The sequence below is a fragment of the Pezoporus wallicus genome, unplaced genomic scaffold, assembly GCF_028554395.1.
Source record: "Pezoporus wallicus isolate ANWC-B61680 ecotype Strahan unplaced genomic scaffold, APGP_CSIRO_Pwel_v1 contig_5352, whole genome shotgun sequence".
NCBI lineage: Eukaryota > Metazoa > Chordata > Aves > Psittaciformes > Psittacidae > Pezoporus > Pezoporus wallicus.
This window is the reverse complement of record NW_026639660.1, coordinates 2,686,168-2,699,669: the sequence shown is the minus strand read 5'-3', so window position 1 is coordinate 2,699,669 and position 13,502 is coordinate 2,686,168. Positions and strand designations below refer to the sequence as shown.

General features: G+C 39.6%; 1 protein-coding gene across 1 annotated transcript in view; it reads right to left on the bottom strand.

Annotated features, from left to right (window-relative positions):
* The window catches only part of RASGRP3 (RAS guanyl releasing protein 3), a 50,944-nt gene extending 49,809 nt beyond the window's left edge, over positions 1 to 1,135 (bottom strand). Inside the window, exon 1 of the mRNA XM_057415329.1 lies at positions 883 to 1,135. The gene's annotated coding sequence lies outside the window, so the exon portion shown is untranslated. The remainder of the gene's footprint in view (positions 1 to 882) is intronic.
* Between the last annotated feature and the right edge of the window lie 12,367 nt (positions 1,136 to 13,502).

The window sequence follows — 13,502 nt, the reverse complement described above, 5'->3', positions numbered from 1 at the left end:
TCGTTTGTTCTGATTCCTCCTAAGTCTTCCTCCAAAACCCTTAATTCACCTCTACATAAATAATTGATCAAAAGTTCATTCATATATACATTGTATTCCAATTCTTGTGTTTCAAACCAAAACTTACGACCATAACAGTCCAAAATTATCAGATGGGGGAAATCAGTCATTCATAAAACAGAAACATAAAAAATGCAAGTATCCAAAAAGAGATTCAATTAAAAACTTAGACATATTTAGGAGACTCAGCCCCAGTTTTTAGAGAGGATTCTTTCAATCTTCACCATCTAATTATGTCTTCTTATCCAGAATGACTTAATTATATCTTAATCAGTCTTCACTTAATCATATCTTCACTGTCTTACTCTATTTCTCTGCTTCTTTTTTCTTTCAAAAAAATTTTGCATTCACCCCCAGAAAAGCAACCAGCCATAAGCAACATTCTTCAGATTGTTTTGAGGGGGCTACCTCTGTTAATTCCTTACGTGTGTATTTTTAGGACAAATACCGAAATTGCTCTATACTCAAATTGCATCATTACCTATTGACTAGCTCTACAGAGAAAGGAAAATACATTCATCATAAACAACCTCTTCACTCCATCATCTGAGTAAATAAGCACCATTTTCCCTCCCTGGAAAAAACCACCATACCTGTGTTATTCCCGCAAGGGCAAAACCAATGTTGCTGTTAATCACAGGTCAGAAAAATACAGGCATTCTGAGCATGAATGACTGCTTATCAATGAACTGACAAAAAATATGCCTCATCCTTAAGTGTTTTTACGAAAGGTCTAGGATGGAAATAGGAAAAGAGTGGCAGTTTAGAGTTAAAAAAAGCCAACAACGTACCACCAAACCAAAAACAGGGAAAATCACTTACTGTATTTGGTTCTGCAGAGGTATTCAACACAAACATCACCCTTCCTTGTCCAGCTGCCAAGTGCTAAAGCATGAAATGAGCAGCTGTTTCCTTCAAGCTGGGGCTGTGTGTCTTAACTAGTCACATGCCCCTCCTGATAAATCTCACTGCCGTGCCAGGAGGTCAGAATCTGAAGATCATTATTCCCCTTATTAGAAAATCCTTTTCATAACAGCAGCCTTTGCTAAAGCATTTGACTGGAACATGGTGCTATGTGCTCCATAACTCAGGGTTGTTTTTTTTAATGACTAACACCAAACAGTAGATAAGCCTTAATCGACAGTAGGGGCAGCACAAATGGAAAGTTAAACACCTACCCTTTGATCTCTTCAGGTTTGTTTCTAACTTCACAATTTGCTGTATTTAAATTTAAAACATCAGGAACAGGACAATTTAGAACTCTGTGATGGTCAGGCCACTCCACAGATCATGCAAAATATGTGAACAATCCCACTTTCAGGGATTAGCTGTACTTAAGGGGCAACATCACTACCTGTTGTGTTTGGATAGTAGAGTGATGAGTGCATTATTAATACTGGAGGTCATTTTAATTTTGGTAGCTAGCATTTTTACATCATGGATTATGGGGTTGCATTGTGCCAGACATTGTCTAGTCAGACTGTGATAACCCTTCTGAGGTGGCGACTATCAGTCTAAACAGAGAGAGCAAAATGGGAAACAAATGCATCTTTATCCCCATGTTCCCAGATGTAGGACAAACGAAGGAGAAACACTGAAGTCACAAAATGAACAGATTCTGATGGAATTTTCTAGGGTGATAGTAGCCTTACATTACTGAAAGGCAGCTGAGACTCTGAACTTAATTCCCTTTAGCGTGGCTACATATTTAAACATATTTAGATATTTAAGGACAAAGGCATGCTACCAATGGGATTTTGAGGGTGAGATGTCATTTTCTGAAACGCATATAGGTTATACTGTGCTGAAACTCCAGTGGTACTTTATGCTGAAAAGACAGGACACTGGCAATTGCCATACCTCAGTATAAGATGTAATGGTATTTTATTGTTTGGTAAGCAACCCAGATCCTGCAAGACTGCACGGTCTCATTGGGTTATAATACAGGGCATTTTTCAGGGATTGCAAGGGATTGCTCAGAGACAGATGCCTGTGGTTAAAATTTTAAATTGTAACAGCGTATCTAGCTGGCACGTTGGTCAGCAACTGATGAAAGCCTTGCAAACCACTGCGGGCGAGGGCTGCAGCAAAGAAGGGGAACTCAGATCGCTTCTTTTGACCTTACCCAGCTCTTCATGTTATATAAACTCGCGCATGGTTACAAAACCAGTCCACCATCAGCGCTGCCAGCAACGCCTGGAGCAGGGAAGAAGCCCTTGTGCTGATTACCCACGACTCTGTGAGTCTCCTCTGGGTAACTGCTGAGTTCCCCAGACAAGCTTTCACAGCAGAAACCTCCCGCATCACACGGACACTCCTAACCCAGCCAGACGTGGGTGTACCCAGCCCACTGGAGGTGAAGGTGCCCAAACCCCGACCTTTCCCCGGTGACACAGCAGGGTTGGGTGCCTTGTTTGTCCTCGCCTGCCCCCTGGTCACCTACGGCAACAAGTGCGCGGGAAGGGAGCTTCAGTTCTGGCTCAGGTCCGGTGAGGCCGCACCCGGCAGAGGAGCAGAGCCGCGCCCCGCCGGCCGTTAGGGCCGTTAGGACCCTCACAGAGGGGCCCGCGGCGCCCTCGCCGGCGGCCCGTCCGGTTGAATTCGCTCTTTCGGCCAGACGTTTCTGAAGGCAGAAGCACACCAGCCGCCAAAAGGGGTAGCCGGCGGTGGCCCGGCGGCCCCACAGCAGCCCCCAGCGGCCCGAGGTCCCCCTGCAGCTGCCTCACCTCGCAGGCACGAGGTGCGCGCGGTATGATGCCAGGCCTCTGTTGTGAGCTGGGTAAAGGGGTAAGTGCAGCGCAAGGAGGATCGCTTCTGGAACAGTAGGTTAACTGGTAGGCAAACAGCAAATGTTAGCCTAGATGTTCAAGGCCAAGTAGCAGGGAGCTGTGAGCAAGCTGGTCTAGCAGAAGGTGTCCCTGCCTGTGGCAAGGGGTTGGAACTGGATGAGTTTTAAGGTCCCTTCCAACCCAAACCTTCTACAATTCTGTGTGCAGCACTGTTGCGTCCCAGTGTGCTTGGCAGCATGTCAATAAGTTGCTCCTCCTGGCTTTCCTGGGAAGCTAAAATGAGGAGGCCTCCTCAAGCTTCCTTGGGAACTTTCATCAGGCCTCCAAAGAGAGTGTCCCAGTGCATGGGGCTCTGTGACCCTGTGGCCTTCTGAGCTGCTGAGGAGGCTTTAAAAGAGGCATAGAGGAGATGATTGTAAAAATTAGGAATTTAAAAAAGGGAAAAAAGCCCATGAGGAATGAGTTTGTTTACGTTTAGAACACTGGAGGGATGATAATTTCAAAGAGGGACTGAGAGCTGCCACTGCCGAACTGAGTTGGAAGCTCCTGCAGCCCTTGGCCACGGATGGCTGCTCACCGGGCTTTGCTTGGAGGAAGAAGAGAACGCTCACTGTGCTTTAGGGCATGGTCCATTGACCAAATGAGTTACCTTTGATAGATACCCCTTTAGGGAGAATTTCATTCTCCCTAAAAAGCATTTTCATTTGAGATCAAAGGTAACACAACTTTATACGCAACTTAAAAAATAATCTTGAATTTCTTTACAAACTTTTTTGAAAAATTACTCTCTGCTGATACTGAAGGAAACATGATTCTATGGTTCTTTGATCAAAATGTGATCCGCAATAGTATACCAGTCCACAAATGCTGTTAATAGTACTTCGTCTATTTCTCTGATTATGCAATATCAATTGCACTCTTTTACATTTTTCAAGACCCTTTTGATTAAATGCTGGTAGTACCTGGGCTATTTCAAGTAGCACACAGAACAGAGTCATCACTCTGCACTGAATAGCTGCCTATTTTTATTTGGTAGTCATGCTCCACGTGGGAACATAACTTGACGATAATGACTGAATGGCAATATTCCACAAACAACTTGGGATACTTTCCCAAAAGGAGCCTTTGTACTTTCTGAAATGAGTAGACAAATAAATTAATTTTATGGCTCAGTAAAAAATGCCAGAAACTCCTGATTGCGGTTTATGTGGGAAAAAGTTTATCAGTTCCTCATGCTAGATAGATCTAAGTCATAGTGAAACAGAACAGCAAAATAATTTGGGTATGATTCCTGAAAATAAAAGTACCAAAATTTTTTTGCAGGGTTTATTTTTTTCTGTTCTTAACTTTGAGAAATACCAACATACAAAAAAGATAAGGTAGCTAATGCAGACACAATGAATAGAATGTTGTGTTCTTATATCTCTGAGATGTCATCTTCTGTATGACGGAAATTTTGCTGCTGGTTACAGCATGTAACAGTATATTAGCTGTTGAGAAAACCACTCAAGACTGGATTGAAGGAGGTGTATTTTTCTCTGTAGACATTGATGCTTCAAATAAAAATGAAGAAATTAACATAGATTTCTCAGACAGGCTGTGGGAAGTGCTGAACAGGACCAAAAAAAAAAAATTGAGTGCAGTTAGCACTGAATTGTTATAGAATGGGTGAATGTAAGGTTAAAATTTTTATGTCAAGTTTTATGGATAGCTGTTAGAAAAGTTTCAAAGAACTAAATAATTTTGGTTCAGTTTGTGATCAGGGTTGTTTGCTTTTATTGATGCTGGATGAATGGATCAACAGCCTTTCCTTACTGTAGGAGAGGCTTTATTTCATGGCTTGTTTCTAACTATTGTTTCTTTTGTCTTTTTAGACATACTCGGCTATGTTTTGCCATGTGTCATTTAATTAACTCTAGGTGCATCAATATATTAATTGATCACTGATAAAGTGGTTATCTCAAGTATCAATGTTTTGATAGTGTGCAAAATTTTGGAACATGAAGTTACTTTCTGAGTATGGCAATTGTAGATGGCTGTTTTATGGGTTGCCTGAACATTTTTCTGTTTTTTTCTGTTAACATGTTCTTCTGGAGTTTATGTAACAGGAAGGAAGACTCTCAGTGGACATAAATATCAGGTTATACTAACTGCAAGTCTGCGTTATTATGTTTGTTTCCTAAATGGTTGCACTGTGATTTGACTGCAGCTTTTTAGAGTATGTGGCATCCGTAACTAATAAGCAGTTCCTGGTTTGCTGGTCTACTGCACTGCTCCAGATAGATCCTATATAGCCTTCATTGTCAGCAGAAGTGAATGAAAGCAGACCATGGAAGCCCTCACTACACAGGATGTTTTATAAATACCTAGGTGCAATTAAAAAGTCTGCTATAAATAGTCTAACAGCTCTTATACTAAGCTGCCACCTAAAGGGCATCTGAAGGACATAATGGAAAGGAAATTTTGCTGGAAATATTGTAGATAAGTTTCTCAACCTTACATTACATTAAGTCAGCTTTAAACATCTATAGGCTACGTTACATCCCCAGCAATCCTAAAAAGTCCAAAGTGGATTCCAAGTACTTCAGTATAATGCTCTGGGGGGCACAGGAGTACTGCAAATGCAGTGTACCTCCCATTTCATACCCATGGGTACAGCTAGGAGGTATGTTGTGACTAAGAAAGCAAGAGCTGAGAAGTATCATCAAATTAGGTCATCCTTAGATAGGAAATCAGTCCTTTTTTTTTCCTCAGCAATTACATGTCACAGGTGCAGCCTATAGCAATGCCTAGAGTAAAGGTTGCTGGTTGCTTTCAATTGGAAAAAAAGTGCTTTTGAGTGATTTTAAGTACATAAAAATATCCTAATTTAAACTGAAATTTGATATGCTGTGTACCTGCCTGAAATTTGGAGTTTGTGAATGAAATTAAAATAGCTGATAGATCCATTCTTAGAAATAATGGAGAGGAAAAAATGTGCTCTGTTAAACATTTCTTCCAAGTGTGACATCAAAAACCAGTAACACTTCTAGGCTCCAAAGTAAAGACTTACCTTTTGATAGATGAGTTACATCATGGCAGGCAGTGGGGGATTGTTTTTCTTGACCCAGTAAACATTCAGCTCAGTTTTAAGTTTCTAACTAATGTTTTCACTTGCTCAGTGGAAATTTGGGTGTTTCTTACTGTGGCTGCTGAATTCTGTGGGGATTAAGTCCCTCTGCCAGTGATCCATGCCCACAGTGCCATGTTCCCAAGGGGCTCCTACCTATCCTACCAGGCATCTTCTCATGACTTTTGGAAGGTTCTTAGTTTTCTCCAGAGCACTTTGTCTCCATAGTGGGAAACCCAGAAACATAATGACTGGAATGAAGGGGTTGGAGTGAAAAGGCTGTGGTGGAAAGAATTTATTTTTTTTTTTAAGTAATATTAACACCCTCATCCTATTAAGATCCTCAGTATTATTTACTCATTTTAGGTGATGTGTGGGTAGGCCAATAAATTTGCCTTGTATCCAGTGTATTGTCTTTAAACATGGAATTGCACCAAAAACATCTCCTGCTGTTCAGCCAAGGTGCTTGGGTAGACCAGGATGAGGAATTCCTTAGGTCTGGAAAAGCACCAAGTGACCAACAGCATGCAGCTTGAGGCATTTTGGTTTCAAGTTTCTCAATGCTTTCAGCCACTTTTTCTTGTTTAATAGGTATGTACTTGATCGATAACATGATTGCATGCTGCTCTCATTCAGTACTGTGACTTCCGTTTTTACAAAAGCAGCAGGACTTCATGAAATATCTGATCCAAAGCAACTGACAGATGAATGTGTATGTATTTCTTACATTGTCAGTTACTGAAATGGAATTTATTTCTTTCAGAAAGAATTTTTAGAAATAATTTTGTTTCTTTTAGGAATAAATGAGAAATTTTCTCTTGTAATCCTTGAGGAACAGAGATGGACTGACAAATGTATGCTATTCTGCACTATGAATGCTAATGGGTAGTGACATTGCCTTTGATAAGGGATAGGGTGAAATTCTGCCATGTAGTCAAAGCTGGTGATAAGGAGCTCTTCTGTAGCAATAACAATATATTCATGTTTGTTTAAAAAAAACCCAAAAAAACAACAAAGCAACAAAAGCTCTTTACTGTCTATTACCAGCCAAATGGAATAGTTATATTCCGCAGGGTGTCTATGCTTAATGCAGAAACAGAGTTTGAAGAGCATGTTCCGGTAATTCTAGACCTAGATGCAGTAGCACCACTAAACTCAAAACAAAATCTGTTACAAAAGGTGTTTTTTCCAAATCTACCTTGATTGTTCTGAAGTTGAAGATGTCTAAACAGACTTGAGCATTTAGAAGAGATTTGTTTTCTAGGTCTCTCCAGCCATCCTTGTTGTAAATGATGTGCTGAACAAGGATGGAGCATTGCTGCAATGTTGAGTGTACAGTGCCTCTCAGTTTTTGTTGATTTTTCTGTATCTGGTAAGTTTGAGCTAATCAGGAGCTATAATAACATTTAAAAAATCTTCAAGAAGTGTGTTTTTTTTTGCACAGTTGATGCAAATGAGTACAAGTGAAGAAGAGTATGACATCAGAACTTTATGCAGAGCTCTTTGTTACATCTTTTCTAGGACATGAAGTGCAATGGCAGATGCACAAAAAGTTCAAGTCAGAGAATGTATGTTTTATAGTGTGGTATAGAAAGTACCTAGCTTTCTTGGATTTTGGTGTTTTGTTTCCCCTATTGTAAGTTTGACTACTTTCAGCGTTGTCTTGTATAAATCACCTCTGAGTATGCTTTTCACTCAAAATGCACATTGGAGAGAATGTTATTCTGCCAATTTTGCATTTCTGTTTTTGTTTTGAGTTTGCTTTGGTTTTATTTGTTTATTTTTTAATTTCGATATACGTGTTACCACCACTGATGTCACAGTGGTTCTTGGTTCAATAAGTCAGTTTCTTCTGAGTGAGGCAGCATAAGCTGGTACTAAGTATCTAAGTATCAACCTGAAGCAATACATTCCACCATTCCACGTGCCAACTTGAGGTAGTCCATTTGCATTGACTTTACAACAGTGGAAACAATGGCGTCGAGTAACAGACCCAGAAAAGAGAAAAACCCCAAGCCTCTTTCCTTCCTTTCCCTAGAAAAAAATGAACAATTTTTTTTTTAACAGTTTTTGTCAAAATACTAAAAAATAATTCACCATTGCCTTTTAAACAATAGCACTTTAAGCTTGTGCTTGCACTGTAGAATGAGGCATGGATAACAAATGCCTTATCTGGTAGAACTGGCAAGCAGGGTCTCCACTAAGTCCAACACACAGTGTCTATCAGTCAGTCTAGGTTATCCAGCAACCTGAAATCTGCTGCATTGCATGCAAGCATCTTGGGTTCATGCTTCCAAATTTACTGTGAATTTGTGTCCATCTGTGCTTTCTATGTACTCTGTGAAGTACCCAGTGCAAAAATGAGAGAGACACTATTGCTTCCATGCTTATTAGCTGTGAGGAGAGTTATAACACTTAGTATTTTTGTATGCCAGAGCCCCTTGGGGCCAAGGTCTCTGTATATATAACTACTAGATTTATTACACTTGTTTGAATCTGGGCCTTTCTCTGTTGCTAATGTTCCATGTCTCTTAATGGTATGAGGACGCTATCGTACTCTTTTATCTTACTTCTGCTTTTAATTATTGCTTAAGACAGTTACTCATCCTCCTATTCTAATAAAAGTGAATGGATAGAATTATAATAGAATGATATGCTGTGTCCAGAATTCCATGTAGACTGTGTTGCAGTATAAAACCATAGCATAATATGAAGGCAATATGGAGGCTCCTTTTTTTAAGAGAGAAGGAGGAGACTAGCCATGACTGGGAGGAAGATCAGGCATCTTGGAAGAATTCAGATGTAGTCCACTCCCCTCCCTTGCCTCTTCCTATTTCTGAAATGAGAAAGAATACTTTGTAGTTCAGTTGAGACTGAATGCTATTTCAGTTTTTCTTTTCACTTTGGTAGCGAGTGGGCTGATCTTTAAAGATTTACCTTTGTCTCCAGCCTCCTAAGCTAATTGTGGTACAGTAATACACAAAAGTAACAATAAAATGCTACGTTGGAAAACTGTATTAGGATATAAAAGATTCTAAGAATGCTGAGCTATCTAAACAGAGATTGTTCTCTCTAACTAAAGTGATCTACAGCTTAATGTAAACTATCATGAATTAATTAGTGGGACAATACCAGACCTGTTTGCTAGACGAATGTTAAATCCACAGAGACCCCTCCAAGTTGAGTTATTGCGCATGTGGTTGAATCATGTTGGTAGAGCAGATTTCCCACAATGCTTTGCATCACACCATAACTGTTCTGGGTATTTACTACATTTATGCTATCCTGACCAAGTGGCATCAGTTTTTTGTGATACTGACAACAGACTGGCCAATTTGCATTTTCGTATTCCTAGTGGTGTCTGGTCCTGCATTACAGAACTGTTACAACAGGGCTATTTTGCATTGGGCAGTTGCTTGAGTCCACACAATCTGTTTGGGGACCACTGTGACAAATTGGTGTGCAACCACTATTAGACAGATGGCTGAGGAGCATCATTTCGGAGATTAATTGAATATACAGAAGAGCTGAGGACTGAAACATGGTAGTGTGCTTGCCATTTTCCCCTGCTGTCAAGACTTGGGAAAGGTTTCTCCTTCTTCTAGGGTACCTCTGCTTTCCAGGAAGTACTGTGCTAAGTAACAAGGAGATTGCCAACACAGTGGAAAGAGGAGAAAGGCAAAGACAAGAATACATGTCTTTTTTGTGCTAATCCAAGACATAAAGATGCATGGTTATGAGCTTGCAGGCTCCTCGGAGGAATCTTTAGTGAATGTGTCCTATTGTATTTTTTATTAAGTAAGTTTTGCTATGAACAAGCATGAGCAATACTGTGTCATATAGCGGAGTTTTATTTTGTTCTAGGTGTTCTGTGAATACAGTCACTTAGGATTTTTATCAGTTTCAGTGCTTTTAGACTCTTAGTCACAAAGTACAGGCCATTCCGTTTCCCCTAGTGTTTTCAAAGAAGTCCTGGAGGCTGTATGTTCCAACTCCTGTGTTCTGCAGCTATGTGCAAGATCCTTTGTAGCCAAAGTATATTTGAATCATGGGAACAGAATATGAATTGTGGGCAGGGTGCACTTTCCACAAGGTCTGTGGGAAGTGAGAGAACCAAAGGCAAAAAATATAGCTTCACTTTGGCATGAAGATTGACTTGTAAAGCAGCTTTTTCATTCAGCCTTGCTTATACAACAGTACTTCTCTAGCCCATTAGAAGAGTAGGAAAACAATCAAAATAAAGTTAATTGTTTTTTTCTGATAGCACATAGACTTCTGGGAGAAACAGTCATCTTCCATAAACACATTGACCTTCACCCATGTGCAGTAAGCTGGTACAAAGCCTGTGCAACATTTAATTCCTGCTTGAGCTAAGGGATTTGTGTCAACTTGAACAATTCTCACTGGAGTGAGTCGCTACTCATGCATGTAGAACTTTCTGATCTCCCCCTTAAACTTTTATCTTGAACATACTATATCCATATGTTCTGTTGTAAGCAGGCAAGCTTTCGGGTTTTGGACAAGAGGAATGGTACAATTAGCATGCTGTGTTTGAAGTCAGACCAGATGATCTAATGACTCTGCCTGGCTTTAAATTTTATCAGCCTGTTGAAATAATTTTACTTTAAATCAATGGGACTACTCATATGCTTAAATTTAAGCACCTGTATAAACATTTGCACGAGTCAGGATGTTATTCAGCACACAGTTATAAGCTAGATTTTTTGGATATTATTAAAGCAATTATTTTTTTAGCATGGACATTTCTGTTGTAAGTGTTGAGCAGCTGCTTCTCTTTGTAGAACTATTTTGATCTGTCCAATATTGAACTTTGATTTCGTAATGTGTTTTAGCTGGGTTTCTTTTTATGTTCTCTCTCCCCCAGTTCTGCTTTTTTGAGTGAGACTACTGTAGACTGTACATGTGTTCTTAAAAAAATCTTGCTTTGACTGCCCCAAACACACTGATACTTCTAAGTCTTTGCTCTTTTTTCCTGTAATGTTAGCAGGCTTGACTGTGACTTGGAGCACAAAGCTCCCTTGTAAGAGTGTCTGGTATGGTGGAAAAGGGGTTTAGGGAGAAATTAAGATACTTAGGAGCAGTTGCGTGAGGAATAATAAATCCTACTAAACCTGAGCTAGCTTTGCATGAAAGCATGGCATGGTTTGTCTGTCACTCGAAGTGCATTATTTTTTAAGTCGTGATTTTTCTTTAAGTCAGTCAGCTTTCCTGGAACCAGAAACCCATGCTGGCCACACAGTAGTGACAGTTGACTGAAGCATTTGACAACCCTGGACTTCTTTGTACCTCCTGGCAAAATAATGGCAGTGTAGAAAACGTGAACCTCCACTTCCTTCTGGTGTATCAAATTCTCCTATTTTATTTTTAGCTTGGTGTGACCCTGTTAGTACTTGTGAACACTCAGAAGTGTTTATATACAAAGAATGTCCTGCAGAGCAGTTAGACCCTAGCAGGTAGTAAGATTTTATAAGGTGCAGGGGTGTAAATGTCATTCTAAGACCTTCTGGAAAAACTGTATCTTAAGGATAAAACTGTCAGTTTGCAATCTTTGAACTCATGAACTCGTGAGCTCTTGCAGTTTTGAATTAGATCTTTTAATGAGTATGGTTTTTCCCCTGATAAAACTGCTACTTCTGTGATTATGTGACTATGTAAGGCAGTTTCCATTTTTTAAACTAGGATTAGTAACTCTTGCACTTATAGAAACAAGCTTGAAAACACTGACCTTAAGTTCTCAAAGATAAAAAAACCTAACAGTAATTTGTAAGCCGTGTTTTTTTCTAAGGTATGCTGTCTTATTTGAAGACAGCATAGAATGTCTTGAGCACCACTAGCCATACTGCTGACACATTTTCCCAGATTCTGAGTTGTGCTGAGCCTGCCCTAGGTGCTAAAGTGATTGTGATTGAAGAAAGTAAGGTTGCTTCAAGCTACTGCTATGTTCCCCATACAGCATACCATAAGAAACAGAAAAGAAATGAATAGCCAATGAAGTAGATTTTCCTTATCTTCAGAACAAACAACTCCCTTCTCAGCAGTGTGAGCAACTCTTCTAGCTGCAGTGGGTTTGCATCTGTGCCTCTCATCAGAATTTGTTCTGTTCATTCTTCATTACGGATATGAATTTATTAAGAGTACTAGTTAGGCAATTTCTAAGTACCATCTGTATCATCTTTTCCACAGATAAATGCGAAAGTGCATCAGTACGTGATTTTATCACCCCTGCCTGTATAATTACATTGCAACCGGCTGATTTGCAAATGATCTCCTTATAGCTAAGCAGTGGTCTTTGTTTTTCTACATTCATGCAGTGATACTGAGCTTAAAAATAATATTGTGGAGAGTGCTGCAGACTTGAATAAATCTGAATGATCCGGTGTTTGCCTTTCAGTTGTATTGCAGTTGCTGTGGAACTGACGTCTCATGGAAATGATTGCATTTGTCTAACAGCAGAAATCGCAATGCTTCTTTGCTTGGGTGAGTGTTTATCTGCAGGTTTGCCTCTATTCCTTCCCTCCATCATATGAGTTTTACAAAAGCTCACCCAGTATAGTGGTGGTTGCACAGTTTAATCTTAATTTTTTATTTTTTTTTTTTTTTCAGAGTGGGGTGGGATGGTTTTTTTTGGTGTTCTTTTTTGTTTGTTTGTTTGTTTTGTTTCTACTCGGTGTTTGTGCAGGGGAATAGGTTACTGAAATTGAAAGCAAGGAATATTACCTGAACATGAGCATGCTATCCTAGTTACTCAAATTGCAGTCTAAAAAGCTTTTGTTATCTTGCAAATATCTGTACAGGCTTCTGTTTTTACCCCTTTTACAGGTGTTTTATTGTTCACTAGACCAGGCTCATAATCACTTGGAAGTGAGAATTATTGTAAATAATTGACTACTTTGAAATCAGACAAAGAAAAGCTTGATGCTTTCTAGGAGCATTGACTAACATCTCCTTCTTTGGGATTGCTGCTTGACACCTCCCTGGATCACTTTTTCAGCTGACTGCTGTTGTTTACAATTGTCCTATCACAGCTTTTCACCTACATGAGTGACATCCTGCCTTCCTATCTTCACAATAACAGACTCTAAGCATAATGGCATCCTACGGGGATACAGTAGAATAACAACACATCACACTTCCTTTTAACTCACCAGCAAGTTTTACAATAAGCCACTAATCCCCAAAAATATCTGAATAACAATGAATAATCTGAATGGCATCTGCATAGAGGTAACATGTTAACACAAGTGAGACTAATACAAATGTTATTCTCATAGATCAAAGAAGGTGAAAATTGCATGATGAAATCCTGAATCTGGTATTCTACAGCTTCTGTACTCCTGCCTTCAAATCACAACAGCATTTCCTTTGTTAGGAGAGAAAAAGACACGTTGGAAATCAAAGAAATCAAACACAATCTTAACCAACTTTTTCTTTTTCCCTCTTAAAATTCAGTCTTGTTGATGCTAATTCATATAATTAATATGGTCTGTGCACTGGTATACCTTAAAATGGAGCTTTTTACATAT